The sequence below is a fragment of the Papaver somniferum genome, chromosome 9 (genome assembly GCF_003573695.1).
Source record: "Papaver somniferum cultivar HN1 chromosome 9, ASM357369v1, whole genome shotgun sequence".
Lineage (NCBI taxonomy): Eukaryota > Viridiplantae > Streptophyta > Magnoliopsida > Ranunculales > Papaveraceae > Papaver > Papaver somniferum.
Window position 1 is genome coordinate 20,266,112 of NC_039366.1, and position 13,911 is coordinate 20,280,022.

A 13,911-nucleotide genomic window follows, 5' to 3' on the forward strand; every position below is an offset into this window, starting at 1 on the left:
GTTATGCTGGATAGCAACCTGCGCAATATGTCGTATTTTGTTTTTTTATTTCCTCAATCATTCCTGAGATGTGCCAAGGGGGAGCGATATGGGATGTGATGAAGCGCCAAAAGGTTCTCTGAATCCATCTCGAATAGAACTTTTGACCATTGCCTTTTTGTTGTCGTTCTTAATGCCAAAAGCAGAGCTCAAGTTTTTAAGGCAGTCGTAATTCCTAAAGGTTGAGCTAAATCCATTACAGTTCGTGCGTAGGAATCCTGCAAATGAAACCTACACCGACGAAACTCGGGTGACTCATGGCCGCCCCGTATGTGTTAATCTTAATCCTGTTCATGTTCGGGGTAGACTATCCTACCGAGATTGTTGATATCCTTTTGGTACCTGTTGAGTGGTTAGATACCGGTAAATCTCCTGGTAGGACCGGAGGTAAGGATTCTATTGTCGCGGAATATACTTCATAGCTTAGTCGGAGGAGCATAAATGATTCTTAGCCTCATTTATAGATGTGTAGCCTTGCCAATGGGGCATATGATGCGAAGGCATTACTATGCCATTCCACGGACTAAATATGTGCAACCTTTGTGCATTTTGGCGGAAGCAGCTTCTCAGTCGTAGGATTATCTCACCAACCGTTGGATTACTATTGGTTAAGTTTTTCAATTTAAAATACATCTGGCATATCTTTGTAATTAGATGTAGGTCCTTCTCATGTTTTTTTCAAGTCCTTTATCCTTTATTCATGTGCGATGTATGTCTCTGGAATCTCTATCTATTAAACCTCCATTGTTTTTCGATTCCATGGATTCTGATAATCCAACCAAAACTCCAACTATCTACGAAACTAGGGGAAGCAGGACTAAAGAAAATTTCTAGTAACCTTGAGGAATCGGTTAAAAGTAATTTTGTCAAAGAGATAGAAGATATCCAACATTTAAATTAATGTTGAAAAATGAAAACGCGCTAGTTGCAGTTTCTGAATTCCTTCTCTTAGGCAGTTAAGTGTTCGAGTCTCTCTAGTGACAACTTTATAGGAAACAATCTTTCCAACATTCTTGCCTAAACCTCAACATTCATGGGCATAGATTTGTACTTCTATGCATGGTGATATTTCTTCTTGCCATCACTTAAAATTTGGTACACCACTTTTTTCTTTCTTTGTTTCGACATAGTGTAGGAACTATATACCATGTTTTTTCAACCAAAGCCAGTCATATATCCATTGGTGTTCGAAAGTTCGAAACCTCTTACCCAACGTCTTGATCAATCCTATTGGAGGATGAATCCATATTAATCTCTTTAGAGGTGCCATTGCTCATTAGCAAACTTGAACAAACATTTGTTTTGGTGTTCAAGGAAAAGACAAACACACTGCATAAGGTGGTACACTGTGTTTGGGTTCCTCTGTCAATAATTTAGGTGAAACATGTGTCCAACCATAAAAACAAACTAGGGATGTTTCCCAGTCAGCCATTTCATACGTTTCAAAGTTACTCAAGCTGTGATGTTTGGCTCCAATTTATCCCTTAGAACTGAAATGAACTTCAGCTTGCTATCACCGACTTGAATCATCAATGGTTAATCATGAAGGATGTAGGTGAAACTCTTAAGCTGGGAGCTAAATAGAGCATCCGGAAGACTAGAAACTCGGTTCTGTTTGACAGGATATTAATTTAATTTTTTTCCATGGGGGATTTCCCATCACAGTTGCTTGCTGCTGGGGTTCTTACCCGTCGCCTCTGCATTGCACTACTGAAAAGGCCTGGCGCACCCCTACCAAAACTAACAAAAAACATTTGAGGCAGTTTAGTCTAGTCATTATGCTGATAAGTCTCAAACCCCAACTTGTCTGCACTTTCAAGTATGAAATCTAAGCATTTTGTACTCCGGTTTTTTGTTATGCTGTGTGTGTAATAGAGTCTCAACCCCCTATAGAAATAGGGTGTGGGGCCGTTCGGCTTGTGTATACAGTTGAATGGGTTTTAATGGTTGAAATTGGCAGCTTCCATATAAAAAATTGACAGCCCAAACATAAGTGCGCAACACTTAGAGAAAAATGAAGAAATAAAGTATTAGAACTTGGAAAGAATACAAGAATGCATATAACCAGAGAGTAGGAAGGATCTTGTAGGCTCGAATTGGGATTCAGATATTGCATCAAAATAGTTGCAGCTCTTAAAACAGTCCTCTTATGTATGTATGTTTTTATTTTTGGGAAGATTTCATTCATGTGGGTCACTGCCTCACCGGAATGAAGTATAATGCGTTTTCAGTTCATTGTAAAATGAAAATTCAGTCATGAAGCAACTCCTTCCTCCAAAATTTGCACATGCCGTAACCTGACAGTATTCTTCATCTGTGTGCAAGTTGGTATTGTTCGAAACGGAACTGTCTTGGTATCTCCCATATTTTGCATCCATGAAGCATTGGAATAACGACCTTTTAAATGAGGCTTCCTACTGTAACAGCTTTCCTTAGGTTGCAAGTCTTTGAGCATAAATCAAACTTCTTTGCTTAGTTAGAGAAGCAAGAATGCAGTGCCATGACCCCAAGCGTTTTCGTCGTACTCTTTCTTGTTTTAGTTTGAAGTACAAGCTTTCCATCGTAATCGAAAAATATAGTGGATAGAGTGGTAAGTGGAGGATCATAACGATTAGCAACCCAAACTAGAGTTTACTGGGATCATGGTGGCAATCAGAAATAATGGGTTGAATCCAAAACCAAATTACCAGAGGGTCAGAGACAGTATTCTTTGTTTGGTAAACTAAGGAGGAAATTACTTTCAATGGAGTCACAGATATGTAGCGGAGATCGGACAGGATATTTGAGATTTTGTCCCACACTGGTAAAGGTATAAGACATTGTGAATGTTGTGAGCTATAAAAGCGGAATTGAGAGGGTGGAAGAGGCATACCTTTCTCGGCCATTTGGCTAAGATCAAGTGTAGTATCTGTTCTTATCAGTTTAATATCTGATATGTGAGCCATCGGCTCACACGATATTAAATTAATTTTTTTCATGGGGGAGTTCCTAGCACAGTAGCTTGCTGCTGGGGTCCTCACGCGTCGCCTTTGCGTTGCACTACTGCAATGGCCTGGCGCACCCCCACCAAATCTAAGATAAAAATTCAGTTCATAATGATATCTCAAACTTGTCTTGTCTATAGTATGTAGTATGAATTCCATCTTTTGCTCAGCGTTAGAGTCTTGTGTTCTCATATCATGACTAGTTAGCATCTCAATTACTGTGTTGTATGTATGAATAATTCATTCCACCTTTGTGAAAGATGTACTTAGCGTTACAATTTAGCACAAAGACAACAAACTGGAGGGAACTGAGCAACCAAGAAAGCAGAAAGAAAAAAAGCTCTAGTTCATTCAAATGATAAAAGATAAATTTGTTAGAAAACTGTAATAAGGAACGGTTTTGTGTAACCCATGTGTCTCTTCCATTTAGATTGTGTCCCTTTGTATTGGAAGAATATGTCTTTTGGAATTAGTTCTCATGCATGTTCACTCTTGGTGGAAGAGTCACTTAAGGAGATATGAAAGGGTCCCTGCTCTCACTGAAAAACAATCTCAATAATTCTGTACCCATCAAACAGAGAGATATAGGGAATAATAAGAGAGCAGAAGATCTTGTAATAATTATTTCAATACTTCTTTCATACTTCTTTCTAGCATTCGTACATCACTTGCAAAAGGATTGGCTTTTTGGTTTTCATTATTGGTTCTTCTCTATTCCGATCAAATCGACAATGACTGGAGGTATGTGGTTCTATCTTATTTCCGCATAAAGAATTTTCTAACATTTGGCATCAGAGCACAGGCTGCTCTGGTCCTTGTTCGATTTGATAGTACCAATCATGATCTAGGATCATATTTATATGACAGTAAATTTGGTAAATCAAAATTATAACCAAATAATATTTTATAATCACGGTAATCATGGGAAAGCCGTTTGATTTGGACGTATACATGTTTCCGATGATTTTAACTATTAATAGGGTCCACATCTTGCTGAGCGTACCTAGTTAAGATTCTGTTTAATTTGAATTGTTGGAGTAATGTAATGGTTTCCTTAATTACGAGATTTGCATGGTTAAGTTTTTAATGAAGAATATATTCTGATTGCATGAATATTTCGTGGAGATTTACAAGGTATCAATCATCTTATCTGTTTCCTTAATTGTCTGCCTATTTATCTTTAGGCAATAAAGATTTTGCCACATGCTCCGTATTTAAATGCGTTTTGAAACTATCCTTGAATTAATTAAGGATCAAGATGACTTCACGAACCAATGAATGGGCAATCGGCATATGTTGTTTTCTTAATTATCTCATGCATATATTTAAGGATCCCGTGCATATATTTAAGGATTGAAGATGGTGCATATTTAAGATTGTGCGTGTGCAGTGCATGTATGATGATTCATGAGATAGCATGTATGATAGGGTACTCTATATCTCATACGCATATTTAGGAATTATTGTTTTCAGAATTATCTCTTGTTTGTCCAGCATATCCTAGAATTTCTCACTAATGCTCCATTCAGCCTGTTTCAAATTATTGAAATTGTGTAGTGATCGTGTATAATGATATGCATAACAAACGACAGTTCCCATGTAGTGCCGGAGATATTTTAGGTTGTTTGATTAAGGATTAATTGCCTTTTAATTATTGTAAAATATTTTGAGTTAATCAGTTCAATTCATAAGATTAGCCACAACACCTTGTAGATTTGAAGCTTTAAATTAATGCGAATAACCATAAATGATATAGACCATGACCCACAGGGAAGTCTTCGTGTGTTATTTGGGATATGATTTTTAGATGAAATATTAGATTGAAAATTTCTTAATAACCACAAGTGAAAGATGTTTTAAATTTGATATTTTAAATTTATTAGTCATATCATACGGCATCATATATATACATGTCATTTGTATGTATGATATATTGTGTTGTTGTAACTTTTACCCACGGGAGGGTTACAATAACTTAAAATTTTTAAACTAGATTAGTAAACATTGGTTGAATTTCTAGACTTTGTTTGTTTTATTAATTAATTGTGAGCATATTTAGTATTATTTGTAGCTATGCAATCTGCTTTTCTGAATGATTCATCTTCTCGTATCCCAATATTGAATAGTGACAATTATAAGGAATGGAAGGAGAAAATTCTCTTGTATTTAGGATGCATGGATCTTGATTTAGCAATCCGTGAGGAATAACCACCAATTGCTATCGCAACTGGTACTCAGGCTGAGAAAGCAACATATGAACGGTGGGAGAGATCCAATTGTCTAAGTTTGATGCTTATCAAGTCTCACATTAATAAGAGTATCAGAGGTTAAATTCCTGAACATGACAACGTGAGGGACTATCTTCAAGCTATTGAAGAACAATTTGCTACTTCTGACAAGGTCCCAGCAGGCACCTTAATGCAAAAATTGTCATCAATGAGGTACAATGGGACTTCCGGTGTACGTGAACACATTATGGAGATGGGAGATATTTCTTCTCAACTTGGGGCTTTAGAAGTGGAATTTTCAGAAGATTTTCTTCTTCATTTAGTACTCATTTCCCTACCATCTCAATTTGTGCAATTCAAAATCTCTTACAACGCACAAAAGGAAAAATGGTCTATGAATGAATTATTGACTACGTGTGTTCAAGAGGAAGGAAGGTTGAAGTAGGAGAATCTAGAGAGTGCCCATCTAGTTTCTCAGGGAAAAGGACAATGGGAGAAAGGGGAAAGTTCTTCCCAGAAAGAGAAGAACAATAATTTGGCGGTCAACAAGACCAACTTAAAGAAACCCATTAAGTGTTTCTTCTGCAAAAAGAAAGGCCACGTGAAGAAAGATTGCCTCAAGTATAAAGCATGGTTTGAAAATAAAGGTAATCTCATCATTTCATTAGTATGTTTTGAATCCAATATGATTGATTATCACAATACTCGGTGGATTGATTCTGGTTTTACAATTCACATTGCCAATATTATGCAGGGTTTCCTCAGCCAAAGGAAACCGACAAACAATGAATTTTGTATCTATTTTGGAAACAAGATGCCTTCTACTGTAAAATTTGTTGGAGCTATTGGAGCCTATAGACTTATCCTTGACTTTGTTTTTCGTTTGGATTTGAAAAATAACCTTTTACATTACTTTGTTTTCTAGAAACCTTATTTGTGTCTCAAGACTTGTGTGTTTCTTGGTTTTAAATTTAATTTAATAATTTGTAAGTTTGTTAAAACACTCAGATGTTTTTGATTTTGCAAAACGTTGAGAATGGTTTATACAAGCTTAATTTAGATTCTTATTTTTAACCATAACCTTTGCACCACGACTAAAAGTATTGGCATAAATCATAGTATTGTGAATAAAGAGTACGTCATCTTTGTTATGGCATAGAAGATTGGGACATATCTCCATTGCAAGGTTAAAGAGGTTAGTGAAAGAGAGTATTTTGCAAACTCTTGATTTCTCTGACTTCGGTACTTGTGTAGAATGTATAAATGAAAACAGACTAACAAGATAAAGAAAATTTCTAGGAGAAGTTCCAACATTTCGGAAATCATTCATACTGATATATGTGAACCGTTTACACCTCCATGTTTGAATGGTCAAAAATGGTTCATCACCTTTATTAATGATTATATAAGATTTTGTATCTCTATCTTCTTAATAATAAAAGTGAAGCATTAAGTGTTTTTAAATCATTTAAAGCCGAAGTAGAGAAACAAAATGATGAAGCAATAAATAGTGTAAGATCAAGTAGAGGAGGTGAATATTATGAAAGATACATAGAGAAAAATTGTTGAGGCTAGAAATGCAAGATTTATAAAGGATGGCAACATCCGTCTGAGTCTTCAAAGAATAGTCATTGAAGAAGTGTGTGATCCAGTAACTACATATGCACATTCTTTAGAATTACCGCTTCGAATGAAATTCCACGAAATGTCATACAAGAAGAAGTGGTGATTCAAGAACTGTCTCTTTAGAAGATCTTCAATATCAAAGAAATTTGCAATGTCCTCATACTATAAAGTGTATTTTCAAAAATGTGACTATGACATCGGAGATGATGAAGTTGCATTTTCATAAGATGTTAGTAGTGCAAACAAGTGTTAACTTTAATGTCAACTATGAGGACAGAGTTGTAGCTATATGGTTACAATTTTTTTTATCACAGGGCTAAGAACTTTGGATTCTATTTTTAAGTCGTTAGTGTTATACTGTGATAATTTAGCTGCAGGTTTTCTACTCCAACATCAAGAAAAGTGGGAGTAAGAATTAGCATATCGATATCAAGTAGCTTTTGTCAGAAAATGTGTCAAGTTAAATCACGTGACTAAGGAGCACATTAACACATAATTTATGCTTGTAGATCCATTGACAAAAGGATTATATCCTCGGTTGTATGGGGATCTTGTTAAGCATATGGGTCTGATCAACCTTTATGTGTATTATGTATTGTGCGTTTCGACACATTCTGAATTATGTGACTTGCAGCATTTGGGAATAAATTTCTATATTTTCCATTCAAGTTGTGTACATAAGGTTTTGGGAAAATTAGAAATGTCTCGTTAGAGACAACAATTGGACCCTAGTAAGTAATTGATACTTATTCATAAAGTCATTATGATGGACCTGTTTATGAAAACAATGTTACAGACCCCGTCGTTCCGTCCTTGCAGCCTCAGTATCAAACACCAAAAAGTTCCTGAGTGTAAAACTTAGAACCACTAATGCAGTTATACTGAAACTAATTCTGTAAATTGCACTTTCCAGGGACCAGATTTACAGCCTCAACTTCTATCCATAAAAACAAATTCTGTAAAATGAAAGGTAATAGTAGTCCCACATTGGTTGCATAAAAGAAAAGATGGAGAAAACAACCCTATAAATCATGCGGGAAATGCAACTGGAAACCATAGTTACCTGGACAGGGTTTACGGTTGATCAAGAAGGATCATGGCTTAGGTTAGTGACTTCCATTGCACTTTGGAAGGGCGATCGCCTAAGACCTCCCCATTGAGGGAGAGTCTACGTCATAATTTGTTCCTGGGAGGGAACGCGTTCCGCGTGGCCCCTGCCAATTTCATAAACCCAAACTTCTCAGTTGATTGCAACTAATAAATTTTCCAGTTGCTCCCTTTCCCTAGTGTTTACTTCCATGGCATGCTACAACTCTGATGTTGTAATTTGTAAATCCAATTGAAGAGCTTGGATTTTTGCTAGAAAGGTAGCCTTGCATTTTTGAAGAGCTTCAGGCAGCACATTAGGGGTTGATCTGAAGCTTATAGTCAAGTTCGAAGCTGAAACTATGATGGATAATACATCTATCCAGCAGAAGTACTTCACTGAGAAATCTGACCATCAAAATTTGTGCGCATTCCTGCATTAGGATTCCAGTTGTTGTTGGCAATGGTTTATTAGGTTTAATTGCAGTATTTCAGTTAAATTAACTGACAGCTGGAGGACATGATTGTAGAATACTTATAGCTCTGTCACGTTATTATAGTTTTCAGTAAGATGTTGAGAAAACTTAATCGTAGTGCCAGTGATAGGCCAGTTCTGTGAATGATGTAGTTTCATCACAACTGAAAACTCCAGAGTATAGTTAGAATAGGAGGGCCTGTGCCTCTCTGGAAGTAGCTCAAGATTGCAGTTTTTTTCGTTGGAAGTTCACAATACTACTTATCACAAAGTTGCTTCAAAATAAAAAAAAAAAAAAAGGTTTTATTGGATTTCATCTTTCGAACTGAAAATCCAGTATATAACAGATTCTCAGCAGGGACATTATTCAAGCTATGAACTTCTTGATTATGTCAAGCAAGTCTACGGAACATTCTGGATTTCATAAAAATGCAAAATGACCAGATACTTACATAAACAAAATCATGGAAACCGAGTTTCATTGCTAATATTGTTACTAATCACACATACTGTGTCTTCAAGAAACAATAACAATGTAAAAACAAATCAAACACATAGCAAAAAACTAACAACTGTGTTTTAGTACATTGTTTTCAAATCCATAAATGCAAGTAAGTGGCAAATGTTTAATCATGTGGATGCATTTAAACTCTCTATACCAGCTATAAAATTTCAGTTGTTGGAACAAAAATGTTTAAGGTGGTGGAAGCCTCAGCTGAGACTTGCAATGAAAAGCGACTAGTCCCACATAGGTTACAAAGTATAATCTCTACTCAAAATGATTTATATAACAGGTTCTTCACGCTTGCTAAAGATCTACGCAGCAGTGTGGTAAGCACAAAGCGAACTATTCTTTCGCCTTTTACTAAAGAATACCGTGTGCTTGCCATATATAAGCGGCATACGCCTATTTTTGGAGGGTTTCTCTTTTGAGGAACCCAACAATTTTCAAATCCAAATGTTATGTTCCGAATCTACCTCCCCAACCTTGGGATAAAGAGTACTCAGCTGGAATATCTCTGTTTCATTTTTATCTTACATAAAAGAGCCAGAGGTTGAGATTTTGGCGATGCATTCTCCCCAGAAATTGAAAATCTTCTTATGGGAATGTCTTTGTAATATTCTTCCCTCCAAACCATTCTCGGCTAAGTATATTCTAGACTTTATGCCCTTCACATACTTTTGCATTATCCTTTTGCAAGTGAAGCATCGTTTGGAATATCCCTTACAGGTGTTTCGAATCTTTTAATGCAGCAATGGTGACATTGGATATTCCTGGTTCACCAGTTAACTATTTCCTTTATTTTGTGGTCATCTGGCATCTACAGAAAGCTCACTGCAGTGCTCTGTTTGATCACCTTGCACAAACCCATCCATAACTATAACCCACATAATTAAAATTTGTGCTTAACTCTATTTGCACATCCCAGTCCACCCTTAGAGATCTGAATCACAAATCATACTCAACCATTTTCGGCGTTTTGTTACCTCCGTGGTCCGTAGACTTCGATAAATATTCGATTGTGTTGTACTTTTCTGGATGCTTTTATTCCTAAAAATTCTGATATTGCAGGCCTCGGGGAAATCATATATAACACCAAACAAACGATTCTATGCAACAAGATGTTGGATTAGTCCAGGTACAATAATGAGCCAAATTGACAGGGTTTCTTTTGTGTCAGGTAATGCTAACCTTGTAACTGTTATAAATGATAACTCTTGTAGTACCAGATGGGAAGATCAGAATCTTGTTCAAAATTACGTTTTGCTTTTATCTAAATTTTGTAAATCGGATTCTAAGCAAATTATTATGTCTTGGCAAAAGTATTGAACTGGAGCCTGTAACAATTACTCTCAGTCCAAGTGCTGACTTACTTCTCCCTGTTAGTAAAAATCTTAAGAAGAATGTTGCATCTCTCGTTTTGTCTAGTGATACTTTCTTAACAGAAGCTATCTTCCCATGGAGCTTTCAAAAATGAATGACAAACAATTGAAATATCATGATAGTAGGCATTCTCAATATCAAAGAAGACATGAGGACTTGCAGAAGAAAAAACCAAAAAAAACTTTGGACCATTTCTCGATTTGTGCGTGTCATCCTTGCGCAGGGGCCATGCTAATCTTCTCTGTATCGTTCCAATTTTATCGGATAGGAGCTAATTGTGAAGCTCAGACTATTTAAACCGGTCTCTGTTGTGTAATATGAACGCGGTGGGTCTAAACCAACCAATATCCATCCTGTACAGGTAGTGAAAAATGAAAATGCGCTAGTCGCAGTTTCTGAAGGAAATTACTAAGGAGGAAATTACTTCCAATGGAGTCACAGATATGTAGCGGAGATCGGACAGGATATTTGAGCTTTTGTCCCACACTGGTAAAGGTATAAGACATTGTGAATACTGTGTGTTATAAAAGCTGAATTGCGAGAATTGAAGAGGCATACCTTTCTCGGCCTTTTGGCTAAGATCAAGTGTAGTATTCGTTCTTATCAGTTTAATATCTGATATGTGAGCCATCGGCTCACACGATATTAAATTAATTTTTTTCATGGGGGAGTTTCTATCACAGTAGCTTGTTGCTGGGGTCCTCATGCGTCGCCTTTGCGTTGCACTACTGCAAAGGCCTGGTGCACCCCCACCAAATCTAATCATTAAGCATTGCTCTTTCTTATTATGCCTGTGGGTTGTACCGTCTGCACTTTAAAGTTTTCTATGCTCTTATGGCTGGGGTTAACATTCAGCGTTTGAGTTCTATGCTCTCATACCGTGCCTTGTATGACTAATTCATTCCATCTTTTGAATTAGCATTCCAATTTAGCAGGCAACAAATTGAAACGGACTAGACAACGAAGAAAACAACCTCTGGAGGAAACCCAAAGTTATAGCTCATTTTCACTCAAATGATACAAGATAAATTAGGGTATGTTAACGCGAATTATATGGCCTACAGTTCTAAAACCTTACATGGCCAACGGTCATATTGTATATATAATTTGAGTACAAATTGCTGGCCTCATATCGAAAGTTAGGCCAAAAGCTTGAATTCTAGAGCTCATGGCCCCCGACCAATAGGAATTGAGGATTTCCGATTTATTTGCCAACTCTTCGTGCACACCAAAGACTAGGGGTGAAGATTACTCACCGCTCACGTAAAGAACATATCCCTTCTCCCTTCCCTCCGCCCACTCTCCTAAATCTCTATGAAACCCTACTAAAACTCTGATGAAGAAAAATTGTCAAAAAAACGTCGAGATGTACAACATGTTCAACACTATCATTGATAATAGATGAGGCCTGTCATAATCGATTTTCGTTCTTCCATTCCATATCCTAAAACCCTAATAACCTATTCTTCGATTATCTTCGAGCAAGTTTTGATCTGTTAAAATCTAATGTATTTTCTCAGTTTCGGTATACTGGATCTCTTTCTTTCTCATCGTATTTTTTTTATTCGATGATATTGACTCATTGTTTAATTGGTTTGTAGCAGGCACTAAGAAGTTCCGCCCTATATGTTATTATGGATTGTTTAATGAATCAGTTAACTATGCACTTATAATTATAAGTTTGCTGCGCTAACGGGCTTGGTAAAATCGCATTATATTCTCTTCCATATTTTTCATTTTGTGCTTTGGATTTTGATTTTGTAGTCTTTTCTCTGATTGCAGAGGTAAGTTCCTAAGCGATTTAAACTTGATAAATAAATTGCAATCCAATTGCATTGCATGTTCACTTAATGGATGAATAATTAACCTCTTCTTTGAGCTACTATCCATTATCTGGATTTCATCTTTAGGTGAGAAGGGAATAACTGAATTGCAAACAACATAGGCAACTTCAATTTAGTGACCTGAGGATACCATCACAGTTACTCACATGCATAAGGTACCAGAATTGAAATTTCGTAGTTAAACTAGGAGCGCAATATGGTGTTTATGAAATGATTAAAAGAAAAGTAATGTTAGAAGATTGTATAATCACAAAAGAATGATTTTAGGTATGTTATAATTTTAGTAATTTAGCTTACATTAGTTTTTAGTTATGAAAATGATGCCTTTGTAACTGTGACGAATTTTTATGGTTTGAGTTTCATTTTATTTTAGCTTACCCACTAATTTCCTTGATGGATGTACGCCTCTTGAAATCATGCTTAATCTTAGGCATTTGGAGTGAAAATGGCCCGAAAGTTACAAAATAATAGTTATGGGGAGGTGTTATCCTGTATGGATGTGATACTTTAATTGCAAATTTATTTGGCATCACTGGAGGAGTAGCAAGAGGATAATATTGTATCCAAGCAGATGATAAAGCTTAAGAGATTTGCACCTCTTGGGAAGGCCTCATTATATATCCATATTGACAACCTATCAACATCATCAAAGTGGGAAATTGCTATCATTTATAATTCTGCCAGAAATTCCTTACTTTGTCCTTTTTTTGTATTCTAAAATGGTAAGGTTCATTAAGTCAGTACATAGGTATCATAGTCATTGATTCCTATCATTTTATAAGTAACATTGCAATATGTTGATGTGGAAATTACTGACATATGGAATAACAAGGCCAGTTGGTGCCATGTGTGAACAATAAAATCTAGCTGGCTGTGTGTGTGTGTATAGGGACCCTTTTTTCTCATTTCCTGCTATTTTACTGCGCTTCAGATGAATGTTGAGGAAAGTGACAATCAAATAAGAAATATAGATGTTTTTTTAGCTAGAGTAACATATTTGGCTTTTTTTAGCTAGAGTTCTTCTTCTCGGATTAGACCGCAACCAAAAGAAGATACCTGGGAGATCCACACTCGAAAGGGAAACCATAAAAGAAGAGAAGAACAAGTTGTTTAATGAATCGCAAAAACTTAATTATCTCACTCTTTTTCCCTCTCCGTCTTTCTCTTAGCAATAAGCATGCTTACTGATGTTATTTCTGTGTTTCTGTTGTGCAGGAGAGGGTCGATGTGATTTTTTAGTTGTGATGACGATGATAATAGATCCAGCAAAAAAAATTATACAGTGAAGATTTTAGGTAATGTAAATTCACTAATCATGTTCATTCATGTTTGTGTTTGCTCCCTCTTTTAATTTGCTTCAAAGTAATTCAAAGCCCTAACTCTTTCTTATCTTAGTCTTATTTTTCTTGCCAACTCGATACATCCAAAAGTCCCCATAGGTTATTCTCTATCTATTTCTCTTTATCTATGAATCAAACCAAAAAAAAAAAAAACTTCGAATTTATGATTTGAATTTTAATCATGGTCCATATTGGCAGGACAACTAAAGAAGATACTAAACAGAGCCAAATCAACAATATCATCATCAAATCGGGATGATCTATATGTACCTACATATAAAGTAAAGGGACGATATAGAAAAGATTTAATTGTACCTACATATAAATTTTAAAATGTGCCAACTCTTTTTCAAGTAAGAAGAAATGAGAATACGCAATACAGAAGAAACATAAACCTATTATAT

General features: G+C 36.0%; 4 non-coding genes and 1 pseudogene across 4 annotated transcripts; 4 read left to right on the forward strand and 1 right to left on the reverse strand.

The window, feature by feature from the left end:
• The first annotated feature begins 2,907 nt into the window (after positions 1-2,907).
• LOC113314717 lies at positions 2,908-3,105 on the forward strand. Its single transcript, XR_003342595.1, has one exon. It is a non-coding gene; the product is annotated as a U2 spliceosomal RNA (small nuclear RNA).
• Positions 3,106-7,932: 4,827 nt separating this feature from the next.
• On the forward strand, positions 7,933-8,095 carry LOC113314708. The gene has a single exon (XR_003342587.1). It is a non-coding gene; the product is annotated as a U1 spliceosomal RNA (small nuclear RNA).
• Positions 8,096-9,259: 1,164 nt separating this feature from the next.
• Positions 9,260-9,377, forward strand: LOC113314486. The gene has a single exon (XR_003342427.1). It is a non-coding gene; the product is annotated as a U5 spliceosomal RNA (small nuclear RNA).
• A 1,123-nt stretch (positions 9,378-10,500) lies between these two features.
• On the reverse strand, positions 10,501-10,609 carry LOC113314510 (annotated as a pseudogene).
• Positions 10,610-10,877: 268 nt separating this feature from the next.
• LOC113314720 lies at positions 10,878-11,075 on the forward strand. Its single transcript, XR_003342598.1, has one exon. It is a non-coding gene; the product is annotated as a U2 spliceosomal RNA (small nuclear RNA).
• Positions 11,076-13,911: the final 2,836 nt, after the last annotated feature.